This window comes from Somniosus microcephalus, chromosome 3, assembly GCF_052327205.1.
Source record: "Somniosus microcephalus isolate GS21.2 chromosome 3, FLI_Smic_1.0, whole genome shotgun sequence".
Classification (NCBI taxonomy): Eukaryota; Metazoa; Chordata; class Chondrichthyes; order Squaliformes; family Somniosidae; genus Somniosus; species Somniosus microcephalus.
Genome location: NC_140989.1, coordinates 188580187 through 188594087, shown reverse-complemented (window position 1 = coordinate 188594087; position 13901 = coordinate 188580187). Strand labels below are relative to the sequence as shown.

Here is a 13901-nt window from a genome sequence, read left to right as displayed (position 1 = left end):
GGCCTATTGCGGAATTTAATTACCCCAGCTAAACCAATGGAGAAAAGTTTCGAGGAGATTGTTAATATCTTACAGGAACATCTAAACCCTACACCGCTGCTGATAGCAGAAAGATTCAAGTTCCATAAAAGAAACCAGCACAAAGATGAGAGCAATGCTGACTATCTTACGGAACTACGCAAGTTATCGAAGCACTGCCAGTTCGGAGCAGGACTGGCAGACACTTTACGGGATAAGTTTGTCTGCGGGCTCCAGAGTGAAGGAACCCAGAAACGACTACTTTCGGAAAAGGACCTGACGCTAGAACAGGCTTTCAGCGTGGCAGTATCCTATGAAGCAGCAGCACGGGGAGCTGCGGAAATACAACAGAAACAAGAATACAGTGCTAACGAAATGGCGTATGGAGCAGAAAAGTGCCATCGCTGCGGCAGAACAACCTATGATCAGAAGGACTGCTGGTTTAAGGACAAAGTATGCAGGCAATGCGGGAAAAATGGGACATACAGCAAGAGTCTGCAGGTCGGGAAAGAAAACCAACACTGCAAGAACTACTAAGGAAAAGTACAAGAAAGTAAAAAAAATGACAGACAGTAGTTCGGAAGATCAGGAGAGAGTGATAACGACTCCAGGAGCAGGAGATTAAGTTGTCTAAAGTTACACAACGTGATCGTGAAGGAGGATCACCGAACCATTTGGGTCACCCTCATGATAGCAGGGTCCCAAGTAAAGATGGAATTGGATACAGGATCAGCCCTAGCTGTCATGAATCGACAAGACTATGAGCGGCTATTCTCACACATACCCTTAAAGGACACGTCCATTGTATTGAAGACATACACGAGGCAAAAAGACTACCCCAGAGGAAAAATAAGAGTGCCAGTTAAATATAACGGCAAGGAAACACAGAAACTGTATCTATATATACTACAAGATGGAGGACCACCATTATTGGGACGTGAATGGATCCGAAAAATACAATTGGATTGGCATTCCATTCAGGCGCTAACTGCGACTGACAAAAAAGATGATGACGTCGCACCTGAACGTCTGTCACAAATTCTAACTGACGCGAAAGAGGTGTTCCAACAAGGACTTGGGACTCAAAGGAGTAAAGGCAACGATAAAAATCGAAGATAACGCAAACCCATAATTTTTTAAGGCCAGACCAGTGCCGTACGCGATCCGCCCAGCCGTCGAAGCAGAACTGGAGAGTCTGGAGCGTTCGGGTGTGCTGTCCAAGGTGGATTGGAGCGAGTGGGCCACACCCATCGTTCCTGTAATGAAGAAATCATTGAGCAGCACGCCTGGGGAGCCGAAGAAGGTTCGCATCTGTGGGGACTTCATGGTAACTGTGAACCCAGTCCTGCACACAGTACAATATCCACTTCCACGGATAGAAGATATTTTCGCCTCACTATCTGGAGGGAAACGCTTTACGAAGATTGATCTGGCCCAAGCGTATCTACAAATGGAGGTGGAAGAAGCATCTAGGAAATACCTCACGATAAACACTCACAAAGGCCTTTACTAGTACAATCGACTGGTATTCGGGGTAGCATCAGCCCCAGCTATTTGGCAGAGGGCAATAGAACAAGTCCTGCAAGGGATCCCAGGGACCCAGTGTTATTTGGATGACATCTTGGTGACGGGCAAAAATGACAGTGAACACCTTGCCAACCTGGAGCAGGTGCTCACTAGATTGCAGGAATATGGGCTACGAGCCAACCGTCCCAAATGCGAGTTCTTCAGGAGACAAATCTCGTATTGTGGCCACATGATTGATGAGGAAGGGTTGCATAAGTCGCCAGACAAGATTGAGGCTGTAGTCAAGGCTCCAGCACTGGAAAATGTGTCGCAACTGAGGTAGTTTCTGAGGCTGCTGAACTATCATAAGTTCTTGCCGAATTTATCTACAATTCTGCACCCACTGAACGCCCTGCTACAAACTGGAGTAACATGGAAATGGAGTGATGAGTGTAAGCGTGCCTTTCAGAAATGTAAATGCCAAATCACTTCAAAAGAAGTATTGGCCCACTACAATCCAACACTACCGATTCGGTTGGCATGTGAGGCGTCTCCCTACGGCATAGGAGCGGCGCTGTCACACAAATTCCTTGACGGTTCAGAGAGGCCAATAGCCTTTGCGTCGCGCTCGTTAACCTCAGCCGAGCGTAATTACACCCAGATTGACAGGGAGGCCCTCAGCCTGGTGTGGGGGGTGAAGAAGTTCACTCACTATCTGCACGGGCAGAAATTCAGCCCCTGGTCTCCATTTTTAACCCAAAGAAGGGCGTTCCGGTGATGACGGCGCAACGGCTGCAAAGATGGTCACTTTTTCTAGGGGCACATCAGTACGACATAGAACACAAGGGTACAAAACAGCATGGAAACGCTGATGGGCTGTCGCGCCTACGGTAGAGGAAGCACCTGCAGTGGACCCTGTTGAGATATTCCATGCGACCATAGTCGAATGTCTACCGGTTACAAACTCAAGCATAGAGAAGGAAACTGAAATGACCGACAGTCTCTTGGGTCTATGATTTGACGGTGAAGGGATGGCCAGCACATGGCGACTCACTGTTGCCAGCATTCTCGCCAAGGAGAGAACAGCTGTCAGTGTGCCGGGGGACCTTGATGTGTGGATCCCGAGTGGTAATTCCACCCAAGTTGAGAGATAGAGTGCTCAATGAGCTTCACGAAGGTCATCTGGGAGGGGTAAAAATGAAAAGCCTAGCTAGGGCTTATGTGCGGTGGCCGGGAATCAATAAACAAATCGAGGACCTGACCAAGAGCTGCTCAGGATGCCAGAAAGTCCAAAATGCACCACCACAGGCCCCTCTACACCCATGGGAGTGGTCCTCATCTCCATGGCAACGGGTAAACATTGATTTTGCTGGTCCATTTATGGACTCAATGTTTCTAATCGCCGTGGACGCCCATTCGAAATGGCCAGAGGTCATCAAAATGTCCTCCACCACCACGGAGAAAACTATTGCAGTCCTACGGACCATCTTCGCCAGGAATGCCTTGCCAGAACAGATTTGCTCCGACAATGGGCCACAGTTTGTGTCCAAGGATTTCCGGGAGGTTTCTGAGGAATAATAGGGTTAAACATTACACATCTGCCCCATACCATCCAGCCACAAATGGATTGGCTGAAAGGTTTGTTCAGACCTTTAAAAAGGCAATAAAGGCGATGTATAACGACGACATACCACTACAACACAAGGTAGATAATTTCTTGTTTGCTTACCGGAATGCAACACATGCAGTCACCAACCAAGCTCCAGCCATAATGTTCTTCAACCGAAGGCTAAGATGTCGCCTGGATTTGCTCAAACCAAACATAAGACGAGATGTTGAGGATAAGCAATTCCAGCACATCAACAAAAAGCCAACCAGGAGCTTCAAGATAGGACAACCAGTCTTGGCCCGCGACTACCGAACAGAAAAATGGCAGCCAGGAACGATATGCACACAGCAGGGACCACTAATGTACACAGTGGACGTTGGAGAGAGCATCGTGAGACGCCATGCTGACCAGATTCTAGAGTCACAGAAACAAGCCAAACCTATACCACGAGCATGTGCACCTGGTAATGAGCCCGAAGAAGTACAGATTGCGTCTACCTCAGAAGCAGTGGTATTGGAAGCTGACGAACCAACCAATGACAATGAGCCAGAATCGACTCCACCGCAAGAACAGGATACTCGAGAAAGGCGCTATCCAGTCAGGATTAGGAAGCCTCCTCAAAGACTGAACTTATAAATGATTATTTCAGTTGATGTATATAGTACCAAGAAAATTGTAATTGTAATTAGTTATTATTTAGTTGTTAAATGAATGTTATGTACTGTTTATCTAAAAGGGGAGGAATTGTTGTGTATGTACCTTTAAGAGAACTGATTTTATGCTGCAGTACCGGCAGTGACCACCCCTGTATAAAAGGCCCTAGCAGGCTTCTGTACTTCAGTCTGACGTTACCCTCTGTTCAGTAAAATACCTGTTTAATTGTTCTCCCGAAGTCCGTGTATTATTGAGGCGCGGACTTTACAACCACTAGCAAAAATGTCCGATTCACCTGGTGAGAGACTGATTTCCCCTGTACCAGCAGGGCAAAGTCCAGCCTCTGCTCAGCACCTTCCCCCCTCTCCACAGCACAGCCGAGATTGAAAACAAGAGTGGGAGGCTTAAATTAGCAACATCTGCTTCAACACACGCCACCTTTTTTTCAGAAAAATGTTCACAGGATGTGGGCGTCGTTGACAAGGCCAACATTTATTGCCCATCCCTAATTGCCCTGAAGGTGGTGACGGTGAGCCGCCTTCATGAAGAACCACTGCAGTCAGTGTGGTCATGAAGAACCGCTGCAGCCCGTGTGGTGAAGGTACTCCCACAGTGCTGTTAGGGAGGGAGTTCCAGGATTTTGACTCAGCGATGAAGGATCTGCGATATACTTCCAAGTCAGGATGGTGTGACTTGGAGGGGAACTTGGAGGTGGTGGTGTTCCCATGCACCTGCTGCCCTTGCCCTTCGAGGTGGAAGAGTTCGCAGGTTTGGGAGGTGCTGCCAAAGAAGCCTTGGTGAGTTGCTGCAGTGTATCTTGTAAATGGTACACACTGCAGCCATGGTGCGCTGGTGGTGGAGGGAGTGAATGTTTAAAGTGGTGGATGGGGTGCCAATCAAGCGGGCTGCTTTGTCCTGGATGGAGTCAAGCTTCTTGAATGGCTCCAGGGATGAGGGAATACAGTTACGCAGATAGACTAGAGAAGCTGGGGTTTGTCTCCTTCGAGCAGAGAAGGCTAAGAGGAGATTTGATGAAGGTATTTAAAATCATGAAGGGTTTAGATAGAGTAAATAAAGAGAAACTTTTTCTAATGGCTGAAGGGTCGATAACAAGGGGGCACAAAATTAAGGTGATTGGCAAAAGAACCAGAGGGATATGAGGAAAAACCTTTTTAAGCAACAAGTGGTTCAGATTTGGAATGCACTGCCTGATAGGGTGGCGGATACAGACTTAATAGTAGCCTTTAAAAGGGAATTGGATAAATAATTGAAGGAGAAAAAACTGCAGGGATATAGGGAAAGAGTGGGGGATTGGGTCTAACTGGATTGCTCTTTGAAAGAGCTGGCTCAGACTCAATGGGCCAAATGGCCTCCTTCTGTGCAGTACTATTCTATGGTTCTGTGGCACCTCAGACAGTGCAGCGCTCCCTCAGTACTACATTGGAATGTCAGCCTAGATCTTGTGCCCAAGTCTCTGGAGCGGGACTCCGAGGTCGAGAGAGCACTGTACCATGGATGACACATTACAATAGACAGAGAATACCATTTGCAGACTTCACTAGTTTCCTCTTGCACAGATAAAGCCACCTCACAACCCATTCAGTTCATCATACAAACAATTCAGAAGGAATTGCATACACAATCCCCACACACTACAGAACTTCAAACTATTCCAAGTATGGCACTGCTCCTGACATAATGCACATTCTGTATTTGATAAGACAAGCTGTGGTACTGCTAGGAACGAAAAGAAATCTCATTTGAAACAGATCACAACTCCAACAAGAAAATAAAAAAGCAGAATACTCGCGAGAAGAACTTTTATTTTAAAGCAGCATGAGAAATGCTCCAAACAGGATCTTCGGAGCCAAAATGAGACATGTAAACACTGTGTACAACACATCTGCCCCAATAGTCCGATGACAAGATACAGGCTTAGTTTAATGGGGTATTAGAAGGAACACAAGCTACATAAACATTTCTTAGTACTGTTACCAAATTAATACATCAGGGGAACCCACCAAGTTATACAGGAAGCATCCTGCGAGGACATTTTTTTTTTTTTTTATAAATAAGCGCCCTTTGTTTCCATCGTAGGGGCTTTGTAATATGAAACCACTAACCGAAGTTCAACAGGGGAAGCATTTCTCATCCAAGTCACAGGCGGCCTGTGTGGGAACTATTAATATGGCTAGGATTCACCATCTTCTACTCTCTGGGTATCGCACAATGTACATTAAAGTGCGTTGCAGTCGACCCCTTTTGCTGACCATCATAACCGAGCATGCTCAAGTGATTGCCACATTACTAGGTAAGGGATGAAGCTGAGCATTTTGTTACATCGCCATGGACAATTTTTTTTTCTAAATCTGTCCCCAAGGTTAAAACTACAGTACACAACAGGAATCAACTGTAAACAAATGCTAGTTTGCTTTACAAAACAGAGCCACCAGAAAAGCAAATTATCAAAGCAACAGGCAGGCGTTTTAAGGACCGAACCTTCAAATTATTAGTCAAAGCATTCATTTCATTTACAATTCTCTCTTCCTGAGGATGTTGTCTGCGGCAAATCCTCCCCACTGACTCGCACTTTTAGACCGAATACAGTGTTGAGGCATCCTGGGTTAAAGAGCAAACCTCAACCCTTACTGGTTTGACAAGTGAAGAACAGGTCCCAAGTGGCACTGGACATGATAATTCAAAGGTTTCTGACAGATACATTCAACACTGATGCCTTTCCACTGTCTGTTGAACAAAATGGAGGTACCGCAGGAAGAACAATTTAATGCAAAATCTCCACCCCCTTTCCCACAGGGGGATGACAGTCTGAAAAATAAGAATCTTCAAAAGGGTAAGTAGTTTGGATTTTAAAGATCTCGCCGAACACACACACACACACAAATATCCCCCCTGTAAGTGAATGGTGTCGGAGAATCTCTAATTACTTGACTCAAATCATCTCCAAATATTTCAGTCCGAGCACAAATACAGCGCGGCTTTACGTGAACTCAATAACCTGCTGCGCACATCTGTTTCAAGACTTGGCGGTGACTTTGTTTATTGCAGTAAAATTGCCTTTACTACACGACTCCCCTTGGGTATGAAAGGCAACCGAGGTGTGATATTCCTTACTTTCCTGCCAAACAGATTCCGGCTTTCTACTGCATGCCTGGTGTTTATCAAATGTTGCGCTTCGTATTATGGCTCTAGCTTTAGATCACCACTTGGACACAAATTTTTCCATGTGACTCTATCCTTCCACAGGCCAATGCCCACAGGTGTCCCATAATACATCCACAGCTCGATAAATAACACTTACCACCCTAAACTGAGGCACGTGCCTCACTATGGTTTTAAACCAACAATATAAACAGTACACACTGGTGGACATTAAGCAGTCATGATTGGTACTTCTGTGATCCACAGGTTACTCAATAGGTTTTATCTGCTCCATTCGTGATATCAGAACCGCAGTCAGAAAGGTCCCCCGAGGACCAAAAGCAAAAATATATTGAGTGTAAACAGGTATCTAATTCACTCAGGACACTCTTCAAATTCCTTGACCTTTGATCCCTAGAGGCTGTTACACAAATAGAGCGAATAACCAACTCTACAACAACTTGCATTTATATAGCATCCTGAATGTGGTAAACATCCCAATGTATTCGTGGGGAGGGGGGGTAAGAAACAATAAATAAAAAAGGTAAAGGAATGGAAGCTGAGCCAGTGAGAGTGTTGGGGTTGGTGGTTGAAAAGATGGATTGCAAGATGGCTTCTAAAGTTGTAGAGGCTGCAGTATTTAAGGAGGGAGTTCCAGAGAGGCTCTGACACCAATTCTGGAGCAAAGGTTGCATAAAAGGATAAAGCCAGAGGACCACAGGGTACAGGAGGGACCCTAAAAGCTGGAGGAGCTTGCAGAGATTGGGCAGGGTGAGGTCTGTGAAGATGAGGGCGAGGATGTTAAATTTCTACCAGGTGGTTATATTTCTGCTGCAACCATTCTCCAATTCAACTAAAAAAAGGAACCAAAAATATGGAAAGGAACTTACAAGGAAAGACTTGATTATAAATAACCCACCCCACGAAGCCAGAAATAAGTGACCTTCTACCGTGGGCTATCCAGTCCCTTTTTACTTTTCAGTGATCCAGCACTCACCGCAGTCATTTTGTGAAATAAACTGCATGTCCCACACTTTCTCTTCACGGTTTCTGTAAATATGTGGTCATTCAGCCAATCACAATGCCAGCATGTACCACCCAGGAAACCATGAGAAGACAGTAAAGCAAATTGCACCTCCCCAGAACCTACAATGAAACCAAGGGTAACAGAGCTGCACTGGAAACCTGGTTGGGAGGGAAACAGAAGGCTATCAGAATCTGACAGCACTTACGCAGAGATAACACTGTCTAGTTTGGTCAGGATCACTTCTTTCCCAGGTTTTTTTTGGATGAATTCTGTACTCGGCCAGGTGGCGAATGGTTACTGCCAGTTTCCCCATTTTAAACATTTAAGTGTCAGCATCAAGCACTCCCAGCTCAGGTACAGCTCAGGCTAGTTGCACAGTAAAGCTCCCTGGTATTCTTTAACAATTGTGTGTCTTAATCCCCAATCTCTGAAGAGCATAATCCTCAGAGAGACTTCTCCACTTCCTAACCAGTCAATCTTGTGGTCTTGGTAAAATGACCAATTTATTGGCAATTAGTGCTGTGCATCCACACCCACTGGGAACAGGGTCGAGTGCGAAAACATATTCCACACAGACCTCTTAAACCACTTCTATATTGCTCTCCAAGTCAGGTTCCGGAAGCCTGCTGTTCCATGGGCCAACTTCCCACATTTAAGCTATTAAATCTGGTTTCCAAGGGACTAGCAAGTCTGCCGCCGGTCAACTGAAAGCAGGTTTAACGGCAAAATCACCAGGAGATGGCTCCCAGAATAAGGCATTAAACAAAAACATAAAACGTCCTTTACAAAAAACAGAGACAGCTTTCATCTCAAAAATCTGCATCTGAACCCAGCTGACCCAGGTGAAAGCACGGGGTACTAACCCACTGCTGCGCCCTGTGCCCGTTCCACTTTCTTTACTGCCTGCTGCCTTTCTGCATTTTACAAAAAAAGGAGATAACCAACAAACTGTAATATTTGTCATGATGTAGTACACAGAGCACAAAAGCCTCACTCACTCACCTCGGGCGGTGCCTCCTTCTGAGACTCGGGTACTTAACAAGGCGAGCTCTGATCATCTCTTACACCATCCTTTGAACAAAGCGTTTCTTGAAATTCATTCCTTTTGCTGAAACAGTATTCAGTGGGTGCTCCTAATTGTGTGTTCTGACACAGAAAACAATATAGACAACCAATGGCAGCAAATTCATTGCAAATGGCTGATTGAAAGATAAATCTTATTTTGTCTATCAGGTAGTACTGGGAGGGGTCGCTATGGCATTCCTACATACAGTGTAGCGATTATAAACTGGAACTACAGAGTAAAAGAAATCATATTTCTATTTCATTTTATTCTTGAACCAGCCTAAATATTGTAATCTTAATAAGCTTCTTACTGTTCACAAAGTCTTTACGTGCTTAGATACATGTAGGTTTTTGTAAAAGTTCACATTACAGACACGGTTACAATATTTATATGGTTTATAAATCGCTATACTGTATGTGGCAATACCACAGCCACCCCCTCTCTGTACAACTTGAAAGATTGACAGCAGAGAATGGTGTGATTTATCTTCCAATCAGCTCTTTGCAATGAGTTTGCCACCATTGGCTGTCTGATGTTTTCTGTGGCAGATCATAAAATAAGAGGCATCCCCTGAATTCTGTTGCTGTGACCACATTAGGTACAGGCAACATGGAGACTATTTTACAGTACATCTACAGTGCCAATTTAGCATCAGTACAAAGCTGCTTTAGCTATGCATCCATGTTATACTTGTGGAGCGCAGATCAGGAGTGAGGGCCTGACTGACTCTGAAGTAAAGTGGAGTGAGACTAACTTCCTCTTCATTCCTGTGCCAGGTCAGTGATTATGGAGTGAGGCTGCATTTACACTGTAACGGCGGGGTCAGTGTGAAGTGTTTGCACCGTTACTCCAGTTATAGTGAGACTAATAGTGTGTCAGCCGTGGTTCAGTTGGTGGCAATCTTGCCTCTGGGTCAGAAGATTAAGAGCTTAAGTCCCACTCCAGAGCCTTGAGCATATAATGCAGGCTGACATTCTAGTGCAGTGCTGCAGTATGGGAGATGCTGTCTTTCAGATGGGACATTAAACTGAGGCCATTTGCCCTCTCAGATGGATGTAAAAGATCCCATGGCACTAATCTAAGAGGAGCAGGGGAGTTCTCCCAAATGTCCTGGCCAACATTTCTCCCTCAACCAACAGCAGAATATTTGCTCGTTTATTTAATTGCTGTTTGTGGGACCTTGCTCTCCGCAAATTGGCTGCCACATTTCCTAAATTACAACACTGACGACACTTCAAAAGCACTTTGGGACTTCCTGAAGTTGTGAAAGGCGCGATATAAATGAAAGCCTTTCTTTCTTGAATACACCCTTAGATGTGAATAGGTTAATTGAAACAATTTATCCAATTAGTGGAGAACACACTGTTGCCACTAAGCTTATTTTGTACTTTCCGTAGCACACAGGCTTCAGCTATGTTCCTCGGTTGTGCTACTGAACCTTCTTCAGAGATCACCCAGCCTACAGATGCTGACAGAAGGCAGCAGAAAACTACAAAATAAGCTGGGCAATATAATCCTTGTGTAATGTTCTTTGTTCATTATTTCAAATACTCCCACCACGACTATGGTCAGTGCTTTATCCTCATGTTACAAAGCTCAAAATACAACTTAAGTTTGGAAGGACAAAATCTATGATTGTTGCCATTGGGTATTTGTCACGGTTCAAGTGGTTAAGGTGCAAAGGTTTCACATGCCCCATTTTCCTTCAGTTCCACTGACCAACACTCAACGGGTATTATGTCTGTACTGCTGTGGCTCAAAAGCAACACTGCACACCAATTCTTAATGGCCATCTGCGCAACCCCACTCCAGAAACAAATTTGAAAATTATCCAATTCGCTTCACAATGAATCCTTCAACATGTTTTATACTGGAAGAGGGGGACTTGCCGCCGTATTAGCTATGGCAAGGCGTCAGCTTTCAGTCCCCATGCCAGCGGCAACATCCACTATATAACACCAGTTCTTTCATTTGCACTAAATCCATTGTTGGATCTTTTATGCAGGATGAGCATATTTTTAAAATGCATCTGTTTTGCTGACCTAAACAAGCTGAATCTCACCTATATAGTACTTCCAGATGTTAGAAAATCTTTAGGAAGTTTATCATATACACGTATGAAAAGGGCAGTCATTCCGTGAAGTTTCTCCTTTCATCCGCCTCCTCCATTATTCTATTCAACCTTTCTCAAGATATTAATAAATCATCCATTCTTTTAGAGACACCAGTGCACGGCTGATCGGTACTGTGAAAGAAGGCTTGTAAAAGAACCTTTGTGCGAGAGTTTTCCAGTTCAAACAAAGCATGCATAAATGAACAGATTTGATATTATCTTCTTTCAATTTCAGCACCGATATTTATTTTCAACTGAGAACACTGCACTGCATGTCCTCCTGCAGATTCCATCTCCCACTTTTACTGAGTGCAGAGGTGTCCACCTAAAACTTCACACCTGCTCAGAGACACCCTTACTAAATGGGAGTACTGTTGTAAGGAACTGTAGAGGATCAACCAATTTTGTTTTATATGATACACAATGCACTGGCTTCAACTCGATTCCCGGGTGGTGCTGCTGAACTGTCTTCAGAGCATAGCCACCTTACTGAACAAAATGTATCAGCACATCATGTCCTAATTTGTTATGCGATGCTTTGATATGAAACACTACTGCCTTAACCCCTACACGATGATGGTGTGAAGTGTGTATACTGCTCTGGGAAAGTATATACCATATTACTGTACTTAATCTGAGTCAAAGTAAAAAAGAAAGCCACAACTGTTGGCAACCAGAAATATGCAACATCAGCCAATCAGTACCAGTAACAGTCAGATAGGTTAACATTGATTAAACAAAGATAACATCCGCCCTTTCCCTTTCAGACTATCGAGATGCCAACTAGTTGTTTTTAGAATCAAATGCAAATCCATTCACAGCATTTGCTGCTTCAATTAAAACGTGCTTTTATAAACACAAAACTGACCACAAATCAGAATTTCCTGAGTCCTGAAAAAACTTTAGCTGCACCTCCCCTTGGAATGAGGAAGCAAAATATCAAAGTCTCGTCTTCATAAACTTTCAGCTATTCAAAAGGTAATCCAAAACTAAAACAGAGCTCTAATATATACAAAATATATAACAAGCCCCTCACATGAGTAAACTATGACTGGTTAGCAATGCTAAAATCAAAAGGTATGGAAAAATCCCACACAGAACCAGGATTTTTTTTTTTTTTTTTTTTTTTTAAAACTTCACCTCACCAGTATATTTTATTTTTACAGCTCTTTGCAGTGATTATTAGATGACAAGAAAACATTGACAAACCATGCAGAATTATAAGAGAGAGTAACTCAAGCATGCATTCCCAAACAAAACCCAGACTTATACTAAAAGGACTGAGTCATTTTAGTCTCTTTCCGGACGGTACAAACTGCCTTTCAAGCCAATGTCAGTAATTCAGGAAGAACAGCAGTCTCGATAGAACTGATCAAAAAAAGAAAGTTTTTGAATCTCTGCTTTCACATGACAGAGCATTTAACCTACGTGTGGAAAAACCTCCTGCTTTCGCTTGGTACATTAACCCACTGCCACTCACTGATATCAATCTATACGCCACCATTCGGGACGCTTGGCAGGAGCCTGCCCTGAACCAAGTGTAGATAGAAACAGCAGCAGTTCCTCCACTGCAAATGAATGAGAAAGGGAGTCAGTGCAAAGGATGTGAAGGCGAAATCAGTTCGGATATAGCTAAATGATGCTGGTCGGGCGATTTAAACAGGGGGACACACACGAACGAGGGGAGAGCTGACAGCTTTCAGCTGGGACTAAGCGGCAGGTACTGCAACAGAGCAACCAAATAATCCAGCCCCTGCCATTTTCTGGGGGAGAGAGACTCCAGTTTCCTGCACAAACCAGGATACAATTTGTAAGGGGGAAGAGAGGGAGAGGGAGAGGGGGGGGGGAAGAGAGGGAGAGGGAGAGGGGGAGAGGGAGAGAGAGAGAGAGAGAGAGAGAGAGGACACGCCACAAAACCCAATGCGCCGGACAGCTGGCTGTGGAGGAGAGCGAATGCACAGGCGGCTCGGCCACAGCTTCCTACTGCACTCTTGGGGAGGCAATGAATTCAGCAGCCCAGAGAGACATTAAAGGCAGCCTGGAGAGTGGACAGGGCGCAGACTGCGGGCACACTCTGCCTCCACTCAAGTCACTCCTGGAAACATTCGGCAACGACATCTGGAAACACTGTGTAGCAACATTTGGTAACAACATTTTGCAACATTGAAGCCCGGGCGCCAGCTGAGTGAGCTGTGGATCCGACAACCTTGGGACAGCAGACAACAGTCCTCCCTCTCCCTTTCCTTCCTCGCCCCTCCGTTAACATGGAGACCGGGCCCCTGCCGCTCTCGCCCACTGCGGAGTTTCCCACTTGCTGTCCATTGTGGGCCGAACCGGCTGCTCCCTTGCCTCACCCGCACTCCTTACCGTGAGCTGTACAGCGCTGCCGCTCCCCGAGCCACAGTGGCGAGTCTGTGCCGTGGCCACACGCTCGCTGCCAATCCTCGCACCCGGAGTTCATAGCCCGGGAGCGGCGTGACGTCAGCGTGACTGACAGGAGAGGAGGGCAACACCGTCACTGGGAGCATTGCATTCAGCAACATCGTCCTCGGAGCACTGCATTCTGCACCACCGCCACCAAGAGCATTGCATTCTGAAACTTCCTCAGTGGGAGCATAGCTTTCTGCAACACCATCATTGGGAACATTACATTCTACAACACCATCACTGAGAGCATTGCATTCTGCAACAGGATAGGGTGGGATATGTGTTGGTGTAGCGGTTACGGTGATCGGGTGGGATATGTGTC

At 45.1% G+C, this 13901-nt stretch overlaps 1 protein-coding gene across 5 annotated transcripts in view; it reads right to left on the bottom strand.

Annotated features, from left to right (window-relative positions):
- myo6a (myosin VIa) overlaps positions 1–13640 on the bottom strand; it is a 350780-nt gene extending 337140 nt beyond the window's left edge. For 3 of the 5 annotated variants that reach the window (XM_085982051.1, XM_085982054.1, XM_085982053.1), the window contains exon 1: positions 13520–13633. The gene's annotated coding sequence lies outside the window, so the exon portion shown is untranslated. Of the gene's footprint in view, positions 1–8836; positions 8861–13519 lie in introns of those variants that run through there. The other 2 variants (XR_015077588.1, XM_085982052.1) reach the window with 2 other exon arrangements.
- Positions 13641–13901: the final 261 nt, after the last annotated feature.